Source organism: Pelobates fuscus, chromosome 6 (genome assembly GCF_036172605.1).
Source record: "Pelobates fuscus isolate aPelFus1 chromosome 6, aPelFus1.pri, whole genome shotgun sequence".
Classification (NCBI taxonomy): domain Eukaryota; kingdom Metazoa; phylum Chordata; class Amphibia; order Anura; family Pelobatidae; genus Pelobates; species Pelobates fuscus.
The window spans coordinates 8,059,028-8,077,380 of NC_086322.1; the positions used below are offsets into that span (position 1 = coordinate 8,059,028).

At 35.3% G+C, this 18,353-nt stretch overlaps 7 non-coding genes across 7 annotated transcripts; all 7 read left to right on the forward strand.

The window, feature by feature from the left end:
- The first annotated feature begins 1,959 nt into the window (after positions 1-1,959).
- Positions 1,960-2,031, forward strand: TRNAP-UGG (transfer RNA proline (anticodon UGG)). The gene has a single exon. It is a non-coding gene; the product is annotated as a tRNA-Pro (tRNA).
- Positions 2,032-4,158: 2,127 nt separating this feature from the next.
- On the forward strand, positions 4,159-4,230 carry TRNAP-UGG (transfer RNA proline (anticodon UGG)). Its single transcript has one exon. It is a non-coding gene; the product is annotated as a tRNA-Pro (tRNA).
- A 3,228-nt stretch (positions 4,231-7,458) lies between these two features.
- On the forward strand, positions 7,459-7,530 carry TRNAP-UGG (transfer RNA proline (anticodon UGG)). The gene has a single exon. It is a non-coding gene; the product is annotated as a tRNA-Pro (tRNA).
- Positions 7,531-8,558: 1,028 nt separating this feature from the next.
- TRNAP-UGG (transfer RNA proline (anticodon UGG)) lies at positions 8,559-8,630 on the forward strand. Its single transcript has one exon. It is a non-coding gene; the product is annotated as a tRNA-Pro (tRNA).
- A 1,027-nt stretch (positions 8,631-9,657) lies between these two features.
- On the forward strand, positions 9,658-9,729 carry TRNAP-UGG (transfer RNA proline (anticodon UGG)). The gene has a single exon. It is a non-coding gene; the product is annotated as a tRNA-Pro (tRNA).
- Positions 9,730-10,757: 1,028 nt separating this feature from the next.
- On the forward strand, positions 10,758-10,829 carry TRNAP-UGG (transfer RNA proline (anticodon UGG)). The gene has a single exon. It is a non-coding gene; the product is annotated as a tRNA-Pro (tRNA).
- Positions 10,830-12,628: 1,799 nt separating this feature from the next.
- On the forward strand, positions 12,629-12,700 carry TRNAP-UGG (transfer RNA proline (anticodon UGG)). Its single transcript has one exon. It is a non-coding gene; the product is annotated as a tRNA-Pro (tRNA).
- Positions 12,701-18,353: the final 5,653 nt, after the last annotated feature.

Consider the following 18,353-nt stretch of genomic DNA (forward strand, 5'->3'; position numbering starts at 1 on the left):
CATCTTATATTAATACAAGTTTAGCTTTTACTTAGAATTGTATGAGAGAAATCATAAAAAATGTGTTGTTTTCATTATCAACCATTTAAAATCAATGGTTTATCGTAAGTCATTAATGCAAGTCCTAACTGCTCAGATGACGCTTTTAAGACTGCAAAGTCTTTCTTAAGACTGCAAAATCTTTGTTAACAACAAACAAAGGGGAAAAAAATATATGTTTTGACATACGGAATTCTATTTTTATTCATACTTAGACATGTGCAAATATGTGTTGGAGAGGGTAGGTTTGAATCAAATTCCTTCCAGTACACGCCTGAATGTATCGATGAATAAAACTGTGAAGGTAAATTCAAGGCAGTCGTTACGTTCGGCTGTGGATTCAAGTTATGGAACCAGGCCAACCTCCCCAAACATTATTTTGCACAAGACTATTTATAATTAATATCTCCTCTGCACATCTTTACTTTATTTTCAACATGGTGATAGCATGCAGAATATGAGAAAGAAAGTTGAATCCTTCATGTGCTTTTCCAACATATATTTGAACCACAAATTTCTCCTAAACCAACAAAGCCCTCATAAACAATTAAGAAATGAATGGACATTTTAAGTCTTCCCCAGCAATTTGACCAGAAACAGACTCAACTTTGACAACTGTCAATATGATTTATCACCATCGTACATAAACCTCAACTGTTAATTTACCCATACAATGAAAATGATATTGGAAAAACAGATCCTATTGAGGAAATTTAAAATCCTCACTTCAAAACGAAAACTTTGTTTCTATTTTGAGAACACAAACGCTGTCTGGCGCGTTAGTCTGGCAATTTTTTTCCTAAAACCCAACTAATGTAATGGCTCGTTGGTCTAGGGGTATGATTCTCGCTTTGGGTGCGAGAGGTCCCGGGTTCAAATCCCAGACAAGCCCAAGCAATTGGTGTTTTTCTTTTGAAACACGTAGCTTCCAACTGTGTTTAATATAGTCAGCAAAAATCATTTGTAGCAAAACCCTTCAAGTGCTCCACAGAGAAGATGTTGGCATGCCACCATCAATATATATATTTCCTGGTGCTTCTGATATCACCTTTCAAAGCTAACATCTTATATTAATACAAGTTTAGCTTTTACTTAGAATTGTATGAGAGAAATCATAAAAAATGTGTTGTTTTCATTATCAACCATTTAAAATCAATGGTTTATCGTAAGTCATTAATGCAAGTCCTAACTGCTCAGATGACGCTTTTAAGACTGCAAAGTCTTTCTTAAGACTGCAAAATCTTTGTTAACAACAAACAAAGGGGAAAAAAATATATGTTTTGACATACGGAATTCTATTTTTATTCATACTTAGACATGTGCAAATATGTGTTGGAGAGGGTAGGTTTGAATCAAATTCCTTCCAGTACACGCCTGAATGTATCGATGAATAAAACTGTGAAGGTAAATTCAAGGCAGTCGTTACGTTCGGCTGTAGATTCAAGTTATGGAACCAGGCCAACCTCCCCAAACATTATTTTGCACAAGACTATTTATAATTAATATCTCCTCTGCACATCTTTACTTTATTTTCAACATGGTGATAGCATGCAGAATATGAGAAAGAAAGTTGAATCCTTCATGTGCTTTTCCAACATATATTTGAACCACAAATTTCTCCTAAACCAACAAAGCCCTCATAAACAATTAAGAAATGAATGGACATTTTAAGTCTTCCCCAGCAATTTGACCAGAAACAGACTCAACTTTGACAACTGTCAATATGATTTATCACCATCGTACATAAACCTCAACTGTTAATTTACCCATACAATGAAAATGATATTGGAAAAACAGATCCTATTGAGGAAATTTAAAATCCTCACTTCAAAACGAAAACTTTGTTTCTATTTTGAGAACACAAACGCTGTCTGGCGCGTTAGTCTGGCAATTTTTTTCCTAAAACCCAACTAATGTAATGGCTCGTTGGTCTAGGGGTATGATTCTCGCTTTGGGTGCGAGAGGTCCCGGGTTCAAATCCCGGACGAGCCCAAGCAATTGGTGTTTTTCTTTTGAAACACGTAGCTTCCAACTGTGTTTAATATAGTCAGCAAAAATCATTTGTAGCAAAACCCTTCAAGTGCTCCACAGAGAAGATGTTGGCATGCCACCATCAATATATATATTTCCTGGTGCTTCTGATATCACCTTTCAAAGCTAACATCTTATATTAATACAAGTTTAGCTTTTACTTAGAATTGTATGAGAGAAATCATAAAAAATGTGTTGTTTTCATTATCAACCATTTAAAATCAATGGTTTATCGTAAGTCATTAATGCAAGTCCTAACTGCTCAGATGACGCTTTTAAGACTGCAAAGTCTTTCTTAAGACTGCAAAATCTTTGTTAACAACAAACAAAGGGGAAAAAAATATATGTTTTGACATACGGAATTCTATTTTTATTCATACTTAGACATGTGCAAATATGTGTTGGAGAGGGTAGGTTTGAATCAAATTCCTTCCAGTACACGCCTGAATGTATCGATGAATAAAACTGTGAAGGTAAATTCAAGGCAGTCGTTACGTTCGGCTGTGGATTCAAGTTATGGAACCAGGCCAACCTCCCCAAACATTATTTTGCACAAGACTATTTATAATTAATATCTCCTCTGCACATCTTTACTTTATTTTCAACATGGTGATAGCATGCAGAATATGAGAAAGAAAGTTGAATCCTTCATGTGCTTTTCCAACATATATTTGAACCACAAATTTCTCCTAAACCAACAAAGCCCTCATAAACAATTAAGAAATGAATGGACATTTTAAGTCTTCCCCAGCAATTTGACCAGAAACAGACTCAACTTTGACAACTGTCAATATGATTTATCACCATCGTACATAAACCTCAACTGTTAATTTACCCATACAATGAAAATGATATTGGAAAAACAGATCCTATTGAGGAAATTTAAAATCCTCACTTCAAAACGAAAACTTTGTTTCTATTTTGAGAACACAAACGCTGTCTGGCGCGTTAGTCTGGCAATTTTTTTCCTAAAACCCAACTAATGTAATGGCTCGTTGGTCTAGGGGTATGATTCTCGCTTTGGGTGCGAGAGGTCCCGGGTTCAAATCCCAGACAAGCCCAAGCAATTGGTGTTTTTCTTTTGAAACACGTAGCTTCCAACTGTGTTTAATATAGTCAGCAAAAATCATTTGTAGCAAAACCCTTCAAGTGCTCCACAGAGAAGATGTTGGCATGCCACCATCAATATATATATTTCCTGGTGCTTCTGATATCACCTTTCAAAGCTAACATCTTATATTAATACAAGTTTAGCTTTTACTTAGAATTGTATGAGAGAAATCATAAAAAATGTGTTGTTTTCATTATCAACCATTTAAAATCAATGGTTTATCGTAAGTCATTAATGCAAGTCCTAACTGCTCAGATGACGCTTTTAAGACTGCAAAGTCTTTCTTAAGACTGCAAAATCTTTGTTAACAACAAACAAAGGGGAAAAAATATATGTTTTGACATACGGAATTCTATTTTTATTCATACTTAGACATGTGCAAATATGTGTTGGAGAGGGTAGGTTTGAATCAAATTCCTTCCAGTACACGCCTGAATGTATCGATGAATAAAACTGTGAAGGTAAATTCAAGGCAGTCGTTACGTTCGGCTGTGGATTCAAGTTATGGAACCAGGCCAACCTCCCCAAACATTATTTTGCACAAGACTATTTATAATTAATATCTCCTCTGCACATCTTTACTTTATTTTCAACATGGTGATAGCATGCAGAATATGAGAAAGAAAGTTGAATCCTTCATGTGCTTTTCCAACATATATTTGAACCACAAATTTCTCCTAAACCAACAAAGCCCTCATAAACAATTAAGAAATGAATGGACATTTTAAGTCTTCCCCAGCAATTTGACCAGAAACAGACTCAACTTTGACAACTGTCAATATGATTTATCACCATCGTACATAAACCTCAACTGTTAATTTACCCATACAATGAAAATGATATTGGAAAAACAGATCCTATTGAGGAAATTTAAAATCCTCACTTCAAAACGAAAACTTTGTTTCTATTTTGAGAACACAAACGCTGTCTGGCGCGTTAGTCTGGCAATTTTTTTCCTAAAACCCAACTAATGTAATGGCTCGTTGGTCTAGGGGTATGATTCTCGCTTTGGGTGCGAGAGGTCCCGGGTTCAAATCCCGGACGAGCCCAAGCAATTGGTGTTTTTCTTTTGAAACACGTAGCTTCCAACTGTGTTTAATATAGTCAGCAAAAATCATTTGTAGCAAAACCCTTCAAGTGCTCCACAGAGAAGATGTTGGCATGCCACCATCAATATATATATTTCCTGGTGCTTCTGATATCACCTTTCAAAGCTAACATCTTATATTAATACAAGTTTAGCTTTTACTTAGAATTGTATGAGAGAAATCATAAAAAATGTGTTGTTTTCATTATCAACCATTTAAAATCAATGGTTTATCGTAAGTCATTAATGCAAGTCCTAACTGCTCAGATGACGCTTTTAAGACTGCAAAGTCTTTCTTAAGACTGCAAAATCTTTGTTAACAACAAACAAAGGGGAAAAAAATATATGTTTTGACATACGGAATTCTATTTTTATTCATACTTAGACATGTGCAAATATGTGTTGGAGAGGGTAGGTTTGAATCAAATTCCTTCCAGTACACGCCTGAATGTATCGATGAATAAAACTGTAAAGGTAAATTCAAGGCAGTCGTTACGTTCGGCTGTGGATTCAAGTTATGGAACCAGGCCAACCTCCCCAAACATTATTTTGCACAAGACTATTTATAATTAATTTCTCCTCTGCACATCTTTACTTTATTTTCAACATGGTGATAGCATGCAGAATATGAGAAAGAAAGTTAAATCCTTCATGTGCTTTTCCAACATATATTTGAACCACAAATTTCTCCTAAACCAACAAAGCCCTCATAAACAATTAAGAAATGAATGGACATTTTAAGTCTTCCCCAGCAATTTGACCAGAAACAGACTCAACTTTGACAACTGTCAATATGATTTATCACCATCGTACATAAACCTCAACTGTTAATTTACCCATACAATGAAAATGATATTGGAAAAACAGATCCTATTGAGGAAATTTAAAATCCTCACTTCAAAACGAAAACTTTGTTTCTATTTTGAGAACACAAACGCTGTCTGGCGCGTTAGTCTGGCAATTTTTTTCCTAAAACCCAACTAATGTAATGGCTCGTTGGTCTAGGGGTATGATTCTCGCTTTGGGTGCGAGAGGTCCCGGGTTCAAATCCCAGACAAGCCCAAGCAATTGGTGTTTTTCTTTTGAAACACGTAGCTTCCAACTGTGTTTAATATAGTCAGCAAAAATCATTTGTAGCAAAACCCTTCAAGTGCTCCACAGAGAAGATGTTGGCATGCCACCATCAATATATATATTTCCTGGTGCTTCTGATATCACCTTTCAAAGCTAACATCTTATATTAATACAAGTTTAGCTTTTACTTAGAATTGTATGAGAGAAATCATAAAAAATGTGTTGTTTTCATTATCAACCATTTAAAATCAATGGTTTATCGTAAGTCATTAATGCAAGTCCTAACTGCTCAGATGACGCTTTTAAGACTGCAAAGTCTTTCTTAAGACTGCAAAATCTTTGTTAACAACAAACAAAGGGGAAAAAAATATATGTTTTGACATACGGAATTCTATTTTTATTCATACTTAGACATGTGCAAATATGTGTTGGAGAGGGTAGGTTTGAATCAAATTCCTTCCAGTACACGCCTGAATGTATCGATGAATAAAACTGTAAAGGTAAATTCAAGGCAGTCGTTACGTTCGGCTGTGGATTCAAGTTATGGAACCAGGCCAACCTCCCCAAACATTATTTTGCACAAGACTATTTATAATTAATTTCTCCTCTGCACATCTTTACTTTATTTTCAACATGGTGATAGCATGCAGAATATGAGAAAGAAAGTTGAATCCTTCATGTGCTTTTCCAACATATATTTGAACCACAAATTTCTCCTAAACCAACAAAGCCCTCATAAACAATTAAGAAATGAATGGACATTTTAAGTCTTCCCCAGCAATTTGACCAGAAACAGACTCAACTTTGACAACTGTCAATATGATTTATCACCATCGTACATAAACCTCAACTGTTAATTTACCCATACAATGAAAATGATATTGGAAAAACAGATCCTATTGAGGAAATTTAAAATCCTCACTTCAAAACGAAAACTTTGTTTCTATTTTGAGAACACAAACGCTGTCTGGCGCGTTAGTCTGGCAATTTTTTTCCTAAAACCCAACTAATGTAATGGCTCATTGGTCTAGGGGTATGATTCTCGCTTTGAGTGCGAGAGGTCCCGGGTTTAAATCCCGGACAAGCCCAAGCAATTGGTGTTTTTCTTTTGAAACACGTAGCTTCCAACTGTGTTTAATATAGTCAGCAAAAATCATTTGTAGCAAAACCCTTCAAGTGCTCCACAGAGAAGATGTTGGCATGCCACCATCAATATATATATTTCCTGGTGCTTCTGATATCACCTTTCAAAGCTAACATCTTATATTAATACAAGTTTAGCTTTTACTTAGAATTGTATGAGAGAAATCATAAAAAATGTGTTGTTTTCATTATCAACCATTTAAAATCAATGGTTTATCGTAAGTCATTAATGCAAGTCCTAACTGCTCAGATGACGCTTTTAAGACTGCAAAGTCTTTCTTAAGACTGCAAAATCTTTGTTAACAACAAACAAAGGGGAAAAAAATATATGTTTTGACATACGGAATTCTATTTTTATTCATACTTAGACATGTGCAAATATGTGTTGGAGAGGGTAGGTTTGAATCAAATTCCTTCCAGTACACGCCTGAATGTATCGATGAATAAAACTGTGAAGGTAAATTCAAGGCAGTCGTTACGTTCGGCTGTGGATTCAAGTTATGGAACCAGGCCAACCTCCCCAAACATTATTTTGCACAAGACTATTTATAATTAATATCTCCTCTGCACATCTTTACTTTATTTTCAACATGGTGATAGCATGCAGAATATGAGAAAGAAAGTTGAATCCTTCATGTGCTTTTCCAACATATATTTGAACCACAAATTTCTCCTAAACCAACAAAGCCCTCATAAACAATTAAGAAATGAATGGACATTTTAAGTCTTCCCCAGCAATTTGACCAGAAACAGACTCAACTTTGACAACTGTCAATATGATTTATCACCATCGTACATAAACCTCAACTGTTAATTTACCCATACAATGAAAATGATATTGGAAAAACAGATCCTATTGAGGAAATTTAAAATCCTCACTTCAAAACGAAAACTTTGTTTCTATTTTGAGAACACAAACGCTGTCTGGCGCGTTAGTCTGGCAATTTTTTTCCTAAAACCCAACTAATGTAATGGCTCGTTGGTCTAGGGGTATGATTCTCGCTTTGGGTGCGAGAGGTCCCGGGTTCAAATCCCGGACGAGCCCAAGCAATTGGTGTTTTTCTTTTGAAACACGTAGCTTCCAACTGTGTTTAATATAGTCAGCAAAAATCATTTGTAGCAAAACCCTTCAAGTGCTCCACAGAGAAGATGTTGGCATGCCACCATCAATATATATATTTCCTGGTGCTTCTGATATCACCTTTCAAAGCTAACATCTTATATTAATACAAGTTTAGCTTTTACTTAGAATTGTATGAGAGAAATCATAAAAAATGTGTTGTTTTCATTATCAACCATTTAAAATCAATGGTTTATCGTAAGTCATTAATGCAAGTCCTAACTGCTCAGATGACGCTTTTAAGACTGCAAAGTCTTTCTTAAGACTGCAAAATCTTTGTTAACAACAAACAAAGGGGAAAAAAATATATGTTTTGACATACGGAATTCTATTTTTATTCATACTTAGACATGTGCAAATATGTGTTGGAGAGGGTAGGTTTGAATCAAATTCCTTCCAGTACACGCCTGAATGTATCGATGAATAAAACTGTAAAGGTAAATTCAAGGCAGTCGTTACGTTCGGCTGTGGATTCAAGTTATGGAACCAGGCCAACCTCCCCAAACATTATTTTGCACAAGACTATTTATAATTAATTTCTCCTCTGCACATCTTTACTTTATTTTCAACATGGTGATAGCATGCAGAATATGAGAAAGAAAGTTAAATCCTTCATGTGCTTTTCCAACATATATTTGAACCACAAATTTCTCCTAAACCAACAAAGCCCTCATAAACAATTAAGAAATGAATGGACATTTTAAGTCTTCCCCAGCAATTTGACCAGAAACAGACTCAACTTTGACAACTGTCAATATGATTTATCACCATCGTACATAAACCTCAACTGTTAATTTACCCATACAATGAAAATGATATTGGAAAAACAGATCCTATTGAGGAAATTTAAAATCCTCACTTCAAAACGAAAACTTTGTTTCTATTTTGAGAACACGAACGCTGTCTGGCACGTTAGTCTGGCAATTTTTTTCCTAAAACCCAACTAATGTAATGGCTCGTTGGTCTAGGGGTATGATTCTCGCTTTGGGTGCGAGAGGTCCCGGGTTCAAATCCCGGACGAGCCCAAGCAATTGGTGTTTTTCTTTTGAAACACGTAGTTCCAACTGTGTTTAATATAGTCAGCAAAAATCATTTGTAGCAAAACCCTTCAAGTGCTCCACAGAGAAGATGTTGGCATGCCACCATCAATATATATATTTCCTGGTGCTTCTGATATCACCTTTCAAAGCTAACATCTTATATTAATACAAGTTTAGCTTTTACTTAGAATTGTATGAGAGAAATCATAAAAAATGTGTTGTTTTCATTATCAACCATTTAAAATCAATGGTTTATCGTAAGTCATTAATGCAAGTCCTAACTGCTCAGATGACGCTTTTAAGACTGCAAAGTCTTTCTTAAGACTGCAAAATCTTTGTTAACAACAAACAAAGGGGAAAAAAATATATGTTTTGACATACGGAATTCTATTTTTATTCATACTTAGACATGTGCAAATATGTGTTGGAGAGGGTAGGTTTGAATCAAATTCCTTCCAGTACACGCCTGAATGTATCGATGAATAAAACTGTGAAGGTAAATTCAAGGCAGTCGTTACGTTCGGCTGTGGATTCAAGTTATGGAACCAGGCCAACCTCCCCAAACATTATTTTGCACAAGACTATTTATAATTAATATCTCCTCTGCACATCTTTACTTTATTTTCAACATGGTGATAGCATGCAGAATATGAGAAAGAAAGTTGAATCCTTCATGTGCTTTTCCAACATATATTTGAACCACAAATTTCTCCTAAACCAACAAAGCCCTCATAAACAATTAAGAAATGAATGGACATTTTAAGTCTTCCCCAGCAATTTGACCAGAAACAGACTCAACTTTGACAACTGTCAATATGATTTATCACCATCGTACATAAACCTCAACTGTTAATTTACCCATACAATGAAAATGATATTGGAAAAACAGATCCTATTGAGGAAATTTAAAATCCTCACTTCAAAACGAAAACTTTGTTTCTATTTTGAGAACACAAACGCTGTCTGGCGCGTTAGTCTGGCAATTTTTTTCCTAAAACCCAACTAATGTAATGGCTCGTTGGTCTAGGGGTATGATTCTCGCTTTGGGTGCGAGAGGTCCCGGGTTCAAATCCCGGACGAGCCCAATCAATTGGTGTTTTTCTTTTGAAACACGTAGCTTCCAACTGTGTTTAATATAGTCAGCAAAAATCATTTGTAGCAAAACCCTTCAAGTGCTCCACAGAGAAGATGTTGGCATGCCACCATCAATATATATATTTCCTGGTGCTTCTGATATCACCTTTCAAAGCTAACATCTTATATTAATACAAGTTTAGCTTTTACTTAGAATTGTATGAGAGAAATCATAAAAAATGTGTTGTTTTCATTATCAACCATTTAAAATCAATGGTTTATCGTAAGTCATTAATGCAAGTCCTAACTGCTCAGATGACGCTTTTAAGACTGCAAAGTCTTTCTTAAGACTGCAAAATCTTTGTTAACAACAAACAAAGGGGAAAAAAATATATGTTTTGACATACGGAATTCTATTTTTATTCATACTTAGACATGTGCAAATATGTGTTGGAGAGGGTAGGTTTGAATCAAATTCCTTCCAGTACACGCCTGAATGTATCGATGAATAAAACTGTAAAGGTAAATTCAAGGCAGTCGTTACGTTCGGCTGTGGATTCAAGTTATGGAACCAGGCCAACCTCCCCAAACATTATTTTGCACAAGACTATTTATAATTAATTTCTCCTCTGCACATCTTTACTTTATTTTCAACATGGTGATAGCATGCAGAATATGAGAAAGAAAGTTAAATCCTTCATGTGCTTTTCCAACATATATTTGAACCACAAATTTCTCCTAAACCAACAAAGCCCTCATAAACAATTAAGAAATGAATGGACATTTTAAGTCTTCCCCAGCAATTTGACCAGAAACAGACTCAACTTTGACAACTGTCAATATGATTTATCACCATCGTACATAAACCTCAACTGTTAATTTACCCATACAATGAAAATGATATTGGAAAAACAGATCCTATTGAGGAAATTTAAAATCCTCACTTCAAAACGAAAACTTTGTTTCTATTTTGAGAACACAAACGCTGTCTGGCGCGTTAGTCTGGCAATTTTTTTCCTAAAACCCAACTAATGTAATGGCTCGTTGGTCTAGGGGTATGATTCTCGCTTTGGGTGCGAGAGGTCCCGGGTTCAAATCCCGGACGAGCCCAAGCAATTGGTGTTTTTCTTTTGAAACACGTAGCTTCCAACTGTGTTTAATATAGTCAGCAAAAATCATTTGTAGCAAAACCCTTCAAGTGCTCCACAGAGAAGATGTTGGCATGCCACCATCAATATATATATTTCCTGGTGCTTCTGATATCACCTTTCAAAGCTAACATCTTATATTAATACAAGTTTAGCTTTTACTTAGAATTGTATGAGAGAAATCATAAAAAATGTGTTGTTTTCATTATCAACCATTTAAAATCAATGGTTTATCGTAAGTCATTAATGCAAGTCCTAACTGCTCAGATGACGCTTTTAAGACTGCAAAGTCTTTCTTAAGACTGCAAAATCTTTGTTAACAACAAACAAAGGGGAAAAAAATATATGTTTTGACATACGGAATTCTATTTTTATTCATACTTAGACATGTGCAAATATGTGTTGGAGAGGGTAGGTTTGAATCAAATTCCTTCCAGTACACGCCTGAATGTATCGATGAATAAAACTGTGAAGGTAAATTCAAGGCAGTCGTTACGTTCGGCTGTGGATTCAAGTTATGGAACCAGGCCAACCTCCCCAAACATTATTTTGCACAAGACTATTTATAATTAATTTCTCCTCTGCACATCTTTACTTTATTTTCAACATGGTGATAGCATGCAGAATATGAGAAAGAAAGTTGAATCCTTCATGTGCTTTTCCAACATATATTTGAACCACAAATTTCTCCTAAACCAACAAAGCCCTCATAAACAATTAAGAAATGAATGGACATTTTAAGTCTTCCCCAGCAATTTGACCAGAAACAGACTCAACTTTGACAACTGTCAATATGATTTATCACCATCGTACATAAACCTCAACTGTTAATTTACCCATACAATGAAAATGATATTGGAAAAACAGATCCTATTGAGGAAATTTAAAATCCTCACTTCAAAACGAAAACTTTGTTTCTATTTTAAGAACACAAACGCTGTCTGGCACGTTAGTCTGGCAATTTTTTTCCTAAAACCCAACTAATGTAATGGCTCGTTAGTCTAGGGGTATGATTCTCGCTTTGGGTGCGAGAGGTCCCGGGTTCAAATCCCGGACGAGCCCAAGCAATTGGTGTTTTTCTTTTGAAACACGTAGTTCCAACTGTGTTTAATATAGTCAGCAAAAATCATTTGTAGCAAAACCCTTCAAGTGCTCCACAGAGAAGATGTTGGCATGCCACCATCAATATATATATTTCCTGGTGCTTCTGATATCACCTTTCAAAGCTAACATCTTATATTAATACAAGTTTAGCTTTTACTTAGAATTGTATGAGAGAAATCATAAAAAATGTGTTGTTTTCATTATCAACCATTTAAAATCAATGGTTTATCGTAAGTCATTAATGATATTGGAAAAACAGATCCTATTGAGGAAATTTAAAATCCTCACTTCAAAACGAAAACTTTGTTTCTATTTTGAGAACACAAACGCTGTCTGGCGCGTTAGTCTGGCAATTTTTTTCCTAAAACCCAACTAATGTAATTAGTTACAGTAATTAGGACATTTTAAGTCTTCCCCAGCAATTTGACCAGAAACAGACTCAACTTTGACAACTGTCAATATGATTTATCACCATCGTACATAAACCTCAACTGTTAATTTACCCATACAATGAAAATGATATTGGAAAAACAGATCCTATTGAGGAAATTTAAAATCCTCACTTCAAAACGAAAACTTTGTTTCTATTTTGAGAACACAAACGCTGTCTGGCGCGTTAGTCTGGCAATTTTTTTCCTAAAACCCAACTAATGTAATGGCTCGTTGGTCTAGGGGTATGATTCTCGCTTTGGGTGCGAGAGGTCCCGGGTTCAAATCCCGGACGAGCCCAAGCAATTGGTGTTTTTCTTTTGAAACACGTAGCTTCCAACTGTGTTTAATATAGTCAGCAAAAATCATTTGTAGCAAAACCCTTCAAGTGCTCCACAGAGAAGATGTTGGCATGCCACCATCAATATATATATTTCCTGGTGCTTCTGATATCACCTTTCAAAGCTAACATCTTATATTAATACAAGTTTAGCTTTTACTTAGAATTGTATGAGAGAAATCATAAAAAATGTGTTGTTTTCATTATCAACCATTTAAAATCAATGGTTTATCGTAAGTCATTAATGCAAGTCCTAACTGCTCAGATGACGCTTTTAAGACTGCAAAGTCTTTCTTAAGACTGCAAAATCTTTGTTAACAACAAACAAAGGGGAAAAAAATATATGTTTTGACATACGGAATTCTATTTTTATTCATACTTAGACATGTGCAAATATGTGTTGGAGAGGGTAGGTTTGAATCAAATTCCTTCCAGTACACGCCTGAATGTATCGATGAATAAAACTGTGAAGGTAAATTCAAGGCAGTCGTTACGTTCGGCTGTGGATTCAAGTTATGGAACCAGGCCAACCTCCCCAAACATTATTTTGCACAAGACTATTTATAATTAATATCTCCTCTGCACATCTTTACTTTATTTTCAACATGGTGATAGCATGCAGAATATGAGAAAGAAAGTTGAATCCTTCATGTGCTTTTCCAACATATATTTGAACCACAAATTTCTCCTAAACCAACAAAGCCCTCATAAACAATTAAGAAATGAATGGACATTTTAAGTCTTCCCCAGCAATTTGACCAGAAACAGACTCAACTTTGACAACTGTCAATATGATTTATCACCATCGTACATAAACCTCAACTGTTAATTTACCCATACAATGAAAATGATATTGGAAAAACAGATCCTATTGAGGAAATTTAAAATCCTCACTTCAAAACGAAAACTTTGTTTCTATTTTGAGAACACAAACGCTGTCTGGCGCGTTAGTCTGGCAATTTTTTTCCTAAAACCCAACTAATGTAATGGCTCGTTGGTCTAGGGGTATGATTCTCGCTTTGGGTGCGAGAGGTCCCGGGTTCAAATCCCAGACAAGCCCAAGCAATTGGTGTTTTTCTTTTGAAACACGTAGCTTCCAACTGTGTTTAATATAGTCAGCAAAAATCATTTGTAGCAAAACCCTTCAAGTGCTCCACAGAGAAGATGTTGGCATGCCACCATCAATATATATATTTCCTGGTGCTTCTGATATCACCTTTCAAAGCTAACATCTTATATTAATACAAGTTTAGCTTTTACTTAGAATTGTATGAGAGAAATCATAAAAAATGTGTTGTTTTCATTATCAACCATTTAAAATCAATGGTTTATCGTAAGTCATTAATGCAAGTCCTAACTGCTCAGATGACGCTTTTAAGACTGCAAAGTCTTTCTTAAGACTGCAAAATCTTTGTTAACAACAAACAAAGGGGAAAAAAATATATGTTTTGACATACGGAATTCTATTTTTATTCATACTTAGACATGTGCAAATATGTGTTGGAGAGGGTAGGTTTGAATCAAATTCCTTCCAGTACACGCCTGAATGTATCGATGAATAAAACTGTAAAGGTAAATTCAAGGCAGTCGTTACGTTCGGCTGTGGATTCAAGTTATGGAACCAGGCCAACCTCCCCAAACATTATTTTGCACAAGACTATTTATAATTAATTTCTCCTCTGCACATCTTTACTTTATTTTCAACATGGTGATAGCATGCAGAATATGAGAAAGAAAGTTGAATCCTTCATGTGCTTTTCCAACATATATTTGAACCACAAATTTCTCCTAAACCAACAAAGCCCTCATAAACAATTAAGAAATGAATGGACATTTTAAGTCTTCCCCAGCAATTTGACCAGAAACAGACTCAACTTTGACAACTGTCAATATGATTTATCACCATCGTACATAAACCTCAACTGTTAATTTACCCATACAATGAAAATGATATTGGAAAAACAGATCCTATTGAGGAAATTTAAAATCCTCACTTCAAAACGAAAACTTTGTTTCTATTTTAAGAACACAAACGCTGTCTGGCACGTTAGTCTGGTAATTTTTTTCCTAAAACCCAACTAATGTAATGGCTCGTTAGTCTAGGGGTATGATTCTCGCTTTGGGTGCAAGAGGTCCCGGGTTCAAATCCCGGACGAGCCCAAGCAATTGGTGTTTTTCTTTTGAAACACGTAGTTCCAACTGTGTTTAATATAGTCAGCAAAAATCATTTGTAGCAAAACCCTTCAAGTGCTCCACAGAGAAGATGTTGGCATGCCACCATCAATATATATATTTCCTGGTGCTTCTGATATCACCTTTCAAAGCTAACATCTTATATTAATACAAGTTTAGCTTTTACTTAGAATTGTATGAGAGAAATCATAAAAAATGTGTTGTTTTCATTATCAACCATTTAAAATCAATGGTTTATCGTAAGTCATTAATGCAAGTCCTAACTGCTCAGATGACGCTTTTAAGACTGCAAAGTCTTTCTTAAGACTGCAAAATCTTTGTTAACAACAAACAAAGGGGAAAAAAATATATGTTTTGACATACGGAATTCTATTTTTATTCATACTTAGACATGTGCAAATATGTGTTGGAGAGGGTAGGTTTGAATCAAATTCCTTCCAGTACACGCCTGAATGTATCGATGAATAAAACTGTGAAGGTAAATTTAAGGCAGTCGTTACGTTCGGCTGTGGATTCAAGTTATGGAACCAGGCCAACCTCCCCAAACATTATTTTGCACAAGACTATTTATAATTAATTTCTCCTCTGCACATCTTTACTTTATTTTCAACATGGTGATAGCATGCAGAATATGAGAAAGAAAGTTGAATCCTTCATGTGCTTTTCCAACATATATTTGAACCACAAATTTCTCCTAAACCAACAAAGCCCTCATAAACAATTAAGAAATGAATGGACATTTTAAGTCTTCCCCAGCAATTTGACCAGAAACAGACTCAACTTTGACAACTGTCAATATGATTTATCACCATCGTACATAAACCTCAACTGTTAATTTACCCATACAATGAAAATGATATTGGAAAAACAGATCCTATTGAGGAAATTTAAAATCCTCACTTCAAAACGAAAACTTTGTTTCTATTTTGAGAACACAAACGCTGTCTGGCGCGTTAGTCTGGCAATTTTTTTCCTAAAACCCAACTAATGTAATGGCTCGTTGGTCTAGGGGTATGATTCTCGCTTTGGGTGTGAGAGGTCCTGGGTTCAAATCCCGGACGAGCCCAAGCAATTGGTGTTTTTCTTTTGAAACACGTAGCTTCCAACTGTGTTTAATATAGTCAGCAAAAATCATTTGTAGCAAAACCCTTCAAGTGCTCCACAGAGAAGATGTTGGCATGCCACCATCAATATATATATTTCCTGGTGCTTCTGATATCACCTTTCAAAGCTAACATCTTATATTAATACAAGTTTAGCTTTTACTTAGAATTGTATGAGAGAAATCATAAAAAATGTGTTGTTTTCATTATCAACCATTTAAAATCAATGGTTTATCGTAAGTCATTAATGCAAGTCCTAACTGCTCAGATGACGCTTTTAAGACTGCAAAGTCTTTCTTAAGACTGCAAAATCTTTGTTAACAACAAACAAAGGGGAAAAAAATATATGTTTTGACATACGGAATTCTATTTTTATTCATACTTAGACATGTGCAAATATGTGTTGGAGAGGGTAGGTTTGAATCAAATTCCTTCCAGTACACGCCTGAATGTATCGATGAATAAAACTGTGAAGGTAAATTCAAGGCAGTCGTTACGTTCGGCTGTGGATTCAAGTTATGGAACCAGGCCAACCTCCCCAAACATTATTTTGCACAAGACTATTTATAATTAATATCTCCTCTGCACATCTTTACTTTATTTTCAACATGGTGATAGCATGCAGAATATGAGAAAGAAAGTTGAATCCTTCATGTGCTTTTCCAACATATATTTGAACCACAAATTTCTCCTAAACCAACAAAGCCCTCATAAACAATTAAGAAATGAATGGACATTTTAAGTCTTCCCCAGCAATTTGACCAGAAACAGACTCAACTTTGACAACTGTCAATATGATTTATCACCATCGTACATAAACCTCAACTGTTAATTTACCCATACAATGAAAATGATATTGGAAAAACAGATCCTATTGAGGAAATTTAAAATCCTCACTTCAAAACGAAAACTTTGTTTCTATTTTGAGAACACAAACGCTGTCTGGCGCGTTAGTCTGGCAATTTTTTTCCTAAAACCCAACTAATGTAATGGCTCGTTGGTCTAGGGGTATGATTCTCGCTTTGGGTGCGAGAGGTCCCGGGTTCAAATCCCAGACAAGCCCAAGCAATTGGTGTTTTTCTTTTGAAACACGTAGCTTCCAACTGTGTTTAATATAGTCAGCAAAAATCATTTGTAGCAAAACCCTTCAAGTGCTCCACAGAGAAGATGTTGGCATGCCACCATCAATATATATATTTCCTGGTGCTTCTGATATCACCTTTCAAAGCTAACATCTTATATTAATACAAGTTTAGCTTTTACTTAGAATTGTATGAGAGAAATCATAAAAAATGTGTTGTTTTCATTATCAACCATTTAAAATCAATGGTTTATCGTAAGTCATTAATGCAAGTCCTAACTGCTCAGATGACGCTTTTAAGACTGCAAAGTCTTTCTTAAGACTGCAAAATCTTTGTTAACAACAAACAAAGGGGAAAAAAATATATGTTTTGACATACGGAATTCTATTTTTATTCATACTTAGACATGTGCAAATATGTGTTGGAGAGGGTAGGTTTGAATCAAATTCCTTCCAGTACACGCCTGAATGTATCGATGAATAAAACTGTAAAGGTAAATTCAAGGCAGTCGTTACGTTCGGCTGTGGATTCAAGTTATGGAACCAGGCCAACCTCCCCAAACATTATTTTGCACAAGACTATTTATAATTAATTTCTCCTCTGCACATCTTTACTTTATTTTCAACATGGTGATAGCATGCAGAATATGAGAAAGAAAGTTGAATCCTTCATGTGCTTTTCCAACATATATTTGAACCACAAATTTCTCCTAAACCAACAAAGCCCTCATAAACAATTAAGAAATGAATGGACATTTTAAGTCTTCCCCAGCAATTTGACCAGAAACAGACTCAACTTTGACAACTGTCAATATGATTTATCACCATCGTACATAAACCTCAACTGTTAATTTACCCATACAATGAAAATGATATTGGAAAAACAGATCCTATTGAGGAAATTTAAAATCCTCACTTCAAAACGAAAACTTTGTTTCTATTTTAAGAACACAAACGCTGTCTGGCACGTTAGTCTGGCAATTTTTTTCCTAAAACCCAACTAATGTAATGGCTCGTTAGTCTAGGGGTATGATTCTCGCTTTGGGTGCGAGAGGTCCCGGGTTCAAATCCCGGACGAGCCCAAGCAATTGGTGTTTTTCTTTTGAAACACGTAGTTCCAACTGTGTTTAATATAGTCAGCAAAAATCATTTGTAGCAAAACCCTTCAAGTGCTCCACAGAGAAGATGTTGGCATGCCACCATCAATATATATATTTCCTGGTGCTTCTGATATCA